The sequence below is a fragment of the Bos indicus genome, chromosome 4 (assembly GCF_029378745.1).
Source record: "Bos indicus isolate NIAB-ARS_2022 breed Sahiwal x Tharparkar chromosome 4, NIAB-ARS_B.indTharparkar_mat_pri_1.0, whole genome shotgun sequence".
Lineage (NCBI taxonomy): Eukaryota > Metazoa > Chordata > Mammalia > Artiodactyla > Bovidae > Bos > Bos indicus.
In genome coordinates, this window is record NC_091763.1 from 75590800 (window position 1) to 75600002 (window position 9203).

The 9203-nt window shown below is 43.1% G+C and overlaps 1 non-coding gene across 1 annotated transcript; it reads right to left on the reverse strand.

Annotated features, from left to right (window-relative positions):
* Positions 1–3629: 3629 nt before the first annotated feature.
* On the reverse strand, positions 3630–3702 carry TRNAK-CUU (transfer RNA lysine (anticodon CUU)). Its single transcript has one exon. It is a non-coding gene; the product is annotated as a tRNA-Lys (tRNA).
* Positions 3703–9203: the final 5501 nt, after the last annotated feature.

Here is a 9203-nt window from a genome sequence, read left to right on the forward strand (position 1 = left end):
ATCCGCCACAGGTATACATGTGTTCCCCATCCTGAACCCTCCTCCCTCCTCCCTCCCCATACCATCCCTCTGGGTCGTCCCAGTGCACTAGCCCCAAGCATCCAGTATCGTGCATCGAACCTGGACTGGCAACTCGTTTCTTACATGATATTTTACATGTTTCAATGCCATTCTCCCAAATCTTCCCACCTTCTCCCTCTCCCACAGAGTCCATAAGACTGTTCTATACATCAGTGTCTCTTTTGCTGTCTCGTACACCGGGTTATTGTTACCATCTTTCTAAATTCCATATATATGCGTTAGTATACTGTATTTATGTTTTTCCTTCTGGCTTACTTCACTCTGTATAATAGGCTCCAGTTTCATCCACCTCATTAGAACTGATTCAAATGTATTCTTTTTAATGGCTGAGTAATACTCCATTGTGTATATGTACCACAGCTTTCTTATCCATTCATCTGCTGATGGACATCTAGGTTGCTTCCATGTCCTGGCTATTATAAACAGTGCTGCGATGAACATTGGGGTACACGTGTCTCTTTCCCTTCTGGTTTCCTCAGTGTGTATGCCCAGCAGTGGGATTGCTGGATCATAAGGCAGTTCTATTTCCAGTTTTTTAAGGAATCTCCACATTGTTCTCCATAGTGGCTGTACTAGTTTGCATTCCCACCAACAGTGTAAGAGGGGTTCCCTTTTCTCCACACCCTCTCCAGCATTTATTATTTGTAGACTTTTGGATTGCAGCCATTCTGACTGGTGTGAAAATTTTTGAAGTGGTGATCAGAGAATGGTTTGCTTGAAGCTGAGATGAGAGAGGAGTTGCAACTACTGGGAATAGTAAGATGTGGCTAAGAAAATGTGGCTCTTCAAAAGTTTCACAGAGTACAGGAAGGAGCTATGAAACAAACTCATCTCATCTTCTTTCCCCTTTATCATGCATATGCCTCACTACCCACATTTTCTTCATAGCTTCAGCCATTATTCCTCACTTCATACTGTTTTAGTTTGCAGGCTGTGCAAACAAAATGCCACAGACTAGGTGGCTTAACCAACTGAAATTAATTTTCTCATAGTTCTAGAGGCTCAAACAACAGATATTTATTTTCCCTGAGTCCTGGAGGCTGGAAATCCAAGATCAAGGTGTGGGCAGGGCTGGTTTCTCTGAGATCTCTCTCCTTGGTGAGCAAAGGGTCATCTTCTCCCTGTCTGCTCACTTGGCCTCTCCTCTGTATACACATCCCTGGTACTTCTGTGTGTGTCCAAATGTCTTCTTATAAGAAAACCAGTCAGATCAGTTTAGGGTTCATGCTAAGGTCCTAATATCGCCTATTTAAAGGTCCCAATCTCCAGATTTTAAAGATCACAATCTCCAGAATGTGACTCCAAATAGAGTCACATTCTGAGGTTCTGGGGTTAGGGTTTCAACATCTAAATTTGTGGGGAAACAACTCAGCTTCTAACATGTCATGATCACCATATTCAGCAAAGTATAGAAAAAGCATTTATTCTGTACATTGTGGCTAACAATGCCTTCTTCATGAAGTTTGATGAGAATTAGAACAAGGTGATAACATAGAGTCTGATGTTTAATTCTTCATTTTTGTTTGGTTAAACTCTGCTAATAGTTATAGAGCATGTTCACATGCTGGCCTGAGCCAGGCTTGGGAGACACAAAGAAGAAAAGATCTATTCCTGTTCCAGAAAGGCCACAACCATGATAAAGTAGGAAATCCTGCTATTTGTAACAACTTGGATGAACCTGGAGGGCATCACATGAAGTGAAATGTCAGACAGACAAATATTGTATGATGAAAAAGTCATACTCTGGGAGACAGAGCAGAGTGGTTGGTTGCCAGGGGCTGAGGAGTAGGCAAAAAGTGATGTTGGTTAAAAGGTACAAAATTTCAGGTATACGATGAGTAAGTTCTGAGGATAGAATGTACAGTTAGCATGGTGGTGATAGCTAACAATTCTGTATCATATACTTTGGATGTTCTCACCACAAAAAAGTGGCAGTGTGATAGGCTGGAGGTGTTATCTAATGCTATGATGGTAACCATTTTATAAGATGTAAATGGATTAAATCCTTAAACTTGCTCAATGGTATATGTCAATTATATCTCAATTAAGCTGGAAAAATAATGTTTTTGGAAAAAGAAATCTCACAGTCATAGTCTAATTGGAGATGGGGTATTGAATGTAGGGACAAAACCAGAGATAATTTCAATATTACAATGAGCAAGTAGTCCATTAATACTATTTGGTCACACCTGGTACAGTGTGTAAGGTACAGTGACACTACATGGCAAAAGATGGACTTCTCCCAGAATCAAAGTCTCTTCAGGAAAGAACTCCACACTTGTTCCTTCACTCCCAGAAGACAGGGCCTGTTTGAGATGTGTGTTACTCTGAAAAGTTCCTTCTTCCCATGAAAATTCACATACACAGATGTGCCCAAACCTGACATTGCAAGGATGACATTGCAGTGTCATCCATTATCTAGTTTTAGTTCAATGAAACCAAAGAGAACAAAGAGGTTATTTGCTTCCTCTGAGCATAAATTATGAAACTATGTTTTTTTCTATACAGAGTTGACTCTCGAACAATATGGATTTGAACTGCTGGGGTCCACTTATACACAGATTTCTTTTTCAGCAAATATATTGGAAAAACTTTTGGAGATTTATAACAATTCCAAAGAAATCTCACAAACCATGTAGCCCAGAAATATCTAAAAAATTAAAGATAAAGCATGTCATGAATGCATAATATAGATGTAGATACTAGTCTATTCTTACACAGGCATAAAATGAGTGATGTTTAATATGAAATTAAATATGTGTTAGTTTTCTTATTTTTTCTAACTTTATTTCAAAGAATCGCAATCCCTTACTGGCTTCCTTCACTCCATGCAGCTCTCATTAGCATCTCACTGTGAACACCTCCCCCTCCCGCACCAACCTCTTTATACTCTCATTCTCACTTTGGCAGCTTGACTCCCCCAGGTGAGATTTGACAGGGTACTCCAAGCTGGCCACCTTCTTTGGAAGATGTCAGACTGAGCAGTCTGACTGTTGAACTCTGTCCCTTCTCTCCACCACACCATCTATCCAGTGTGCATTTTCCCTGATGGGTAGGGGCATAGCAAATGCTAACCAACCATTGCCCCAGATGAGCTCTACCCAAGGAGGGAGATGCTTTTTATAGGGACCTCTGACTTCAGGAAAATTATCTGGAAGCCCTTCTAATTTGGCTTTGTTGGAGGTGAGTGATGAACACATGTATTGTCCTCCATAGAGGGGTTGATTGCTGCCCTCCTGTGACATGGTGATTTGTCATAAGAAGCATGCATTTAGTATTCATCCCTGTTTCTGCTACAAAGCTTCTAAAACACTTGGAATTTCCAAAATGGTGAAAGCATAAAGGTGTCTGAAAGTGAAAATCATGTCCAGCTCTTTGCGACCCCATGAACTATACAAGTCCATGGAATTCTCTAGGCCAGAATACTGGAGTAGGTAGCCTTTCCTTTCTCCAGGGGATCTTCCCAACCCAGGGATTGAACCCAGGTCTTCCACATTGTAGGAGAATTTTTTACCAGCTGAGTCAGAAGGGAAGCCCAACGCTAACTATGCCCAATGTGGGGCTCGAACCCACGACCCTGGGATTAAGAGTCCCATGCTCTACCAACTGAGCTAGCTGGGCAAAGGTGTCTATTGTTGTGTTAATTAGGTGGCTTTTGGACTCCACCTGGGGATAGGAGCTGGTTGCCAGAGGGAAAAACCAGGTGATTAGAGGGTTGAATATTTTAGTCCAATCCCCTGACTTCCTAGGGAGTGGAGAGTGCTGGTGATGAGTCAATCGCCAATGACTGATGATTTAATCAATCATCTCTAAGTAATGAAGCCACCATAAAACCTCAAAATAATGGAATACAGAGAACTTCCAGGTTGGTGAACACATGAAAATTTGGGAAGAGTGACATCCTGGAGGGGGCAGAGAAATTCTGTCCTTTCCCCTCACCTTGCCCTATGTGTCTCTCCCATCTGCCTGTGTATGAGTTGTAATAAATTGGTCATCTAGTATGAGATGCTTCTCGGATCTGTGTGAGCCAGTCTAGCAAATTAAAGAAACCTAATGAAGGGTCCTGGGAAACTTCCATCTAAACAAGTTTGTCAGGATCACAGGTGATGACCTGAATTTGAGACTGGAAATGTAAGGAAGTGAGGGGCAGCCTAGTCAGACTGAGCCCTTAACCTGTGGAATCTGGTGCTGCCTCCAGGTCCAGTGTCAGGCTGAGTTCATTGACTTATAGGACTTCCAGCTGGTTTCACGGAATTTCTTGGTGTGGAGAAAACCCCACATGTCAGAATTGGTGTCAGAATCATTACCAGCCCAGGAGGCTGGCACCTCCCTGTCACTCATTTCCCTAAGATGGGGCAGTAATGAGGGAGAGAACCGTGGAGCAGGGCTGAGTGAGGCAGGAGGAGGAGTGTCCGTCCCCCTACTAGTCCTGTCTTTTTTAGATTGTTGGGTCAATAAACCTTTTGTTTTCATCTCAGGCATCTTCATTCATCCCAAGCCTCCCACAGACAAAGGTGGTTCCTGACACAGCAGCTCAGAATCTAGCCTGGAAACACCTGCTGAACCGTTCTTGTGTGGAATCTGAGTCCTTCCCTGAGAATGGCATTGGCACAGGGTGTTTCTAAAAAAACACTTTGTGTGAAGAGCAGTTGATTCAGTGTGGAGCTTGTGCTAGCAACTGAGCCCCTCTCCATACCACAAGGTGGTCACTATGTGCTCTGCTTCCACATCCATAAAACACTCCTCACTGATGTCAAGGTATAACCCCATGGCTCTTAATCTCCATGTGGCTGCTTCCATTCCACAGGATGCTGTGAATCTTAACAAAGGTGTCAGTTCAGTTCAGTTCAGTCACTCAGTCGTGTCCGACTCTTTGCAACCTGATAGACTGCCGCATGCCAGGCCTCCCTGTCCATCACCAACTCCCGGAGTTTACTCAAACTCATGTCCATTGAGTCGGTGATACCATTCAATCATCTCATCCTCTGTCTCCCCTTTTCCTTTGGTCTTCAATCTTTCCCAGCATCAGGGTCTTTTCAAATGAGTCAGTTCTTCGTATCAGGTAGCCATAGTATTGTAGTTTCAACTTCAGCATCAGTCCTTCCAATGAACATTCAGGACTGATTTTATTTAGGATGAACTGGTTGGATCTCCTTGCAGTCCAAGGGACTCTCAAGAGTCTTCTCTAACACCACAGTTCAAAAGCATCAATTCTTCGGTGTTCAGTTTTCTTCACAGTCCAAATCTCACATCCATACATGACTACTGAAAAAACCATAGCCTTGACTACATGGGCCTTTGTTGGCAAAGTGGTATCTCTGCTTTTTAATATGCTGTCTAGGTTGGTCACAACTTTCCTTCCAAGGAGTAAGAGTCATTTCATATCATGGCTGCGGTCACCATCTGCAGTGATTTTGGAGCCCACCAAAATAGTCTCTCAGTTTTTCCACTGTTTCCCCATCTATTTCCCATGAAGTGATGGGACTGGATGCCATGATCTTCGTTTTCTTAATGTTGAGTTTTAAGCCAACTTTTCTACTCTCGTCTTTCACTTTCATCAAGAGGCTGTTTAGTTCTTCTTCACTTTCGGCCATAGGGGTGGTGTCATCTGCATATCTGAGGTTATTGATATTTATCTCAGCAATCTTGATTCTAGCTTGTGCTTCATCTAGTTCAGCATTTCTCATGATGTACTCTGCATATAACTTAAATAAGCAGGGTGACAATATACAGCTTTGACGTACTCCTTTCCTGATTTGGAACCAGTCTGCTGTTCCATGTCCAGTTCTAACTGTTGCTTCTTGACCTGCAGACAGATTTCTCAGGAGGCAAGTCAGGTGTTCTGGTATTCCCATCTCTTTCAGAATTTTCCACGGTTTATTGTGATCCACACAGTCAGAGGCTTTGGCATAGTCAATAAAGCAGAAGTAGATGTTTTTCTGGGACTCTTGCTGTTTCAATGATCCAACAGATGTTGACAATTTGATCTCTGATTCCTCTGCCTTTTCTAAATCCAGCTTGAACATCTGGAATTTCACGCTTCACATATGCTTTAAGCTGGGCTTAGAGAATTTTGAGCATTACTTTGCTAGCATTTGAGATGAGTGCAATTGTGCAGCAGTTTGAACATTCTTTTGCATTGCCTTTTTTGGGATTGAAATGAAAACTGACCTTTTCTGGTCCTGTGGCCACTGATGAGTTTTCCAAATTTGCTGGCATATTGAGTGCAGCACTTTCACAGCATCATCTTTTAGGATTTGAAATAACTCAACTGGAATTCTATCACCTCCACTAGCTTTGTTCGTAGTGATGCTTCCTAAGGCCCACTTGACTTTGCATCCAGGATGTCTGACTCTAGGTGAGTGATCACACCATCCTGATTATCTGGGTCTTAAAGATCTTTTTTGTATAGTTCTTCAATGTGTTCTTTCCACCTCTTCTTAGTATCTTCTCCTTCTGTTAGGTCCAAGACAAGGTTGTAGTCTTTATTTTTACTTCAACTTTCACCTTAATATGTCTTTTCTGAGGCAGAATGTGAAAATATGTCCACACCACTCACTAAACTGGTGCTGCTCACAATCCTGCAGCACCTCTGAAGACGATCTGTTCAGTTCAGTTCAGTCGCTCAGTCATGTCCAACTCTTTGCGACCCCATGAATCCCAGCATGCCAGGCCTCCCTGTCCATCACCAACTCCTGGAGTTCACTTAAACTCATGTCCTTTGAGTCGGTGATGCCATCCAGCCATCTCATCCTCTGTCATCCCTTTTTCCTCCTGCCCCCAATCCCTCCCAGCATCAGGGTATTTTCCAATGAGCCAACTCTTCCCATGAGGTGGCCAAAGTACCAAAGTATTGGAGTTTCAGCTTCAGCATCAGTCCTTCCAATGAACACCCAGGACTGATCTCCTTTAGGATGGACTGGTTGGATCTCCTTGCAGTCCAAGGGACTCTCAAGAGTCTTCTCCAGCACCACGGTTCAAAAGCTTCAATTCTTCGGTGCTCAGCTTTCTTCACAGCCCAGCTCTCACATCCATACATGACCACTGGAAAAACTATAGCCTTGACTAGACGGACCTTTGTTGCAAAGTAATATCTCTGCTTTTCAATATGTAATCTAGGTTGGTCATAACTTTCCTTCTAAGGAGTAAGTGTCTTTTAATTTCATGGATGCAGTCACCATCTGCAGTGATTTTGGAGCCCAAAAAAACAAAGTCTGACACTGTTTCCACTGTTTCCCCATCTATTTCCCATGAAGTGATGGGCCAGATGCCATGATCTTCATTTTCTGAATGTTGAGCTTTAAGCCAACTTTTTCACTCTCCTCTTTCACTTTAATCAAGAGGCTTTTTAATTCCTCTTCACTTTCTTCCATAAGAGTGGTGCCAACTGCATATCTAAGGTTATTGATATTTTCCCTGGCCTGCTTGATTCCAGCTTCTGCTTCTTCCAGTCCAGCGTTTCTCACGATGTACTCTGCATATAAGTTAAATAAGCAGGGTGACAGTATACAGCCTTGATGTACTCCTTTTCCTATTTGGAACCAGTCTGTTGTTCCATGTCCAGTTCTAACTGTTGCTTCCTGACCTGCATATAGGTTTCTTAAGAGGCAGGTGAAGTGGTCTGGTATTCCCATCACTTTCAGAATTTTCCACAGTTTGTTGTGATCCACACAGTCAAAGGCTTTGGCATAGTCAATAAAGCAGAAATAGATGTTTTTCTGGAACTCTCTTGCTTTTTTGATGATATGGTGGATGTTGGTAATTTGATCTCTGGTTCCTCTGCATTTTCTAAAACCAGCTTGAACAGCTGGAAGTTCACAGTTCATGTATTGCTGAAGCCTGGCTTGGAGAATTTTGAGCATTACTTTACTAGTGTGTGAGATGAGTGCAATTGTGTGGTAGTTTGAGCATTCTTTGGCATTGCCTTTCTTTGGGATTGGAATGAAAACTGACCTTTTCCAGTCCTGTGGCCACTGCCGAGTTTCCAAATTTTCTGGCATATTGAGTGCAGCACTTTCACAGCATCCTCTTTCAGGATATGAAAGAGCTCAACTGGAATTCCATCACCTCCACTAGCTTTGTTCGTAGTGATGCTTTCTAAGGCCCACTATAAGACACACTGTGATTATGGTTTCAGTGTGTCTGCCCTCTGGTGCCCTCTCACAACAGCTATCATCTTACTTGGGTTTCTTTTACCTTGGACGTGGGGTATCTCTTCATGGCTGTTCCAGCAAAGCACAGCCACCACTCCTTACCTTGGATGAGGGGTATCTCCTCACCACCACCCCTCCTGACCTTGAACCTGGAGTAGCTCCTCTCGGCCCTCCTGTGCCCACGCAGTTGCCGCTCCTTGAATGTGGGGTTGCTCCTCTCCCCAAATTGCCATAATCACAGACATCACATCCAGGATGTCTGGCTCTAGGTTAGTGATAACACCATCATGATTATCTGGGTTGTGAGGATCTTTTTTGTACAGTTCTTCTGTGTATTCTTGCCACCTCTTCTTAATATCTTCTGCTTCTGTTAGGTCCATACCATTTCTGTCCTTTATCAAGCCCATCTTTGCATGAAATGTTCCCTTAGTATCTCTAATTTTCTTGAAGAGGTCTCTAGTCTTTCACATTCTGTTGTTTTCCTCTATTTCTTTGCATTGATCGCTGAAGAAGGCCTTCTTATCTCTCCTTGCTAGTCTTTGGAAATCTGCATTCAGGTGCTTATATCTTTCCTTTTCTCCTTTGCTTTTCACTTCTCTTCTTTTCACAGCTTTTTGTAAGGCCTCCTCAGACAGCCATTTTGCTTTTTTGCATTTCTTTTCCATGGGGATGATCTTGATCCCTGTCTCCTGTACAATGTCATGAACCTCCATCCATAGTTCATCAGGCACTCTATCTATCAGATCTAGTCCCTTAAATCTATTTCTCACTTCCACTGTATAACTGTAAGGGATTTGATTTAGGTCATACCTGAGTGTGCTGGTTGTGATGGACTGCGCAGCCCAGAAGAGCTACCCCTCGCCCAAGGTCAGGGGTAGTGGCCGAGAGGAGCTACCACATGCCTGAGATCAGGGGAGAGGAGCAACCCCACATTCAAGGAGCAGCAGCTGCGTGGGCACAGGAGGGCCG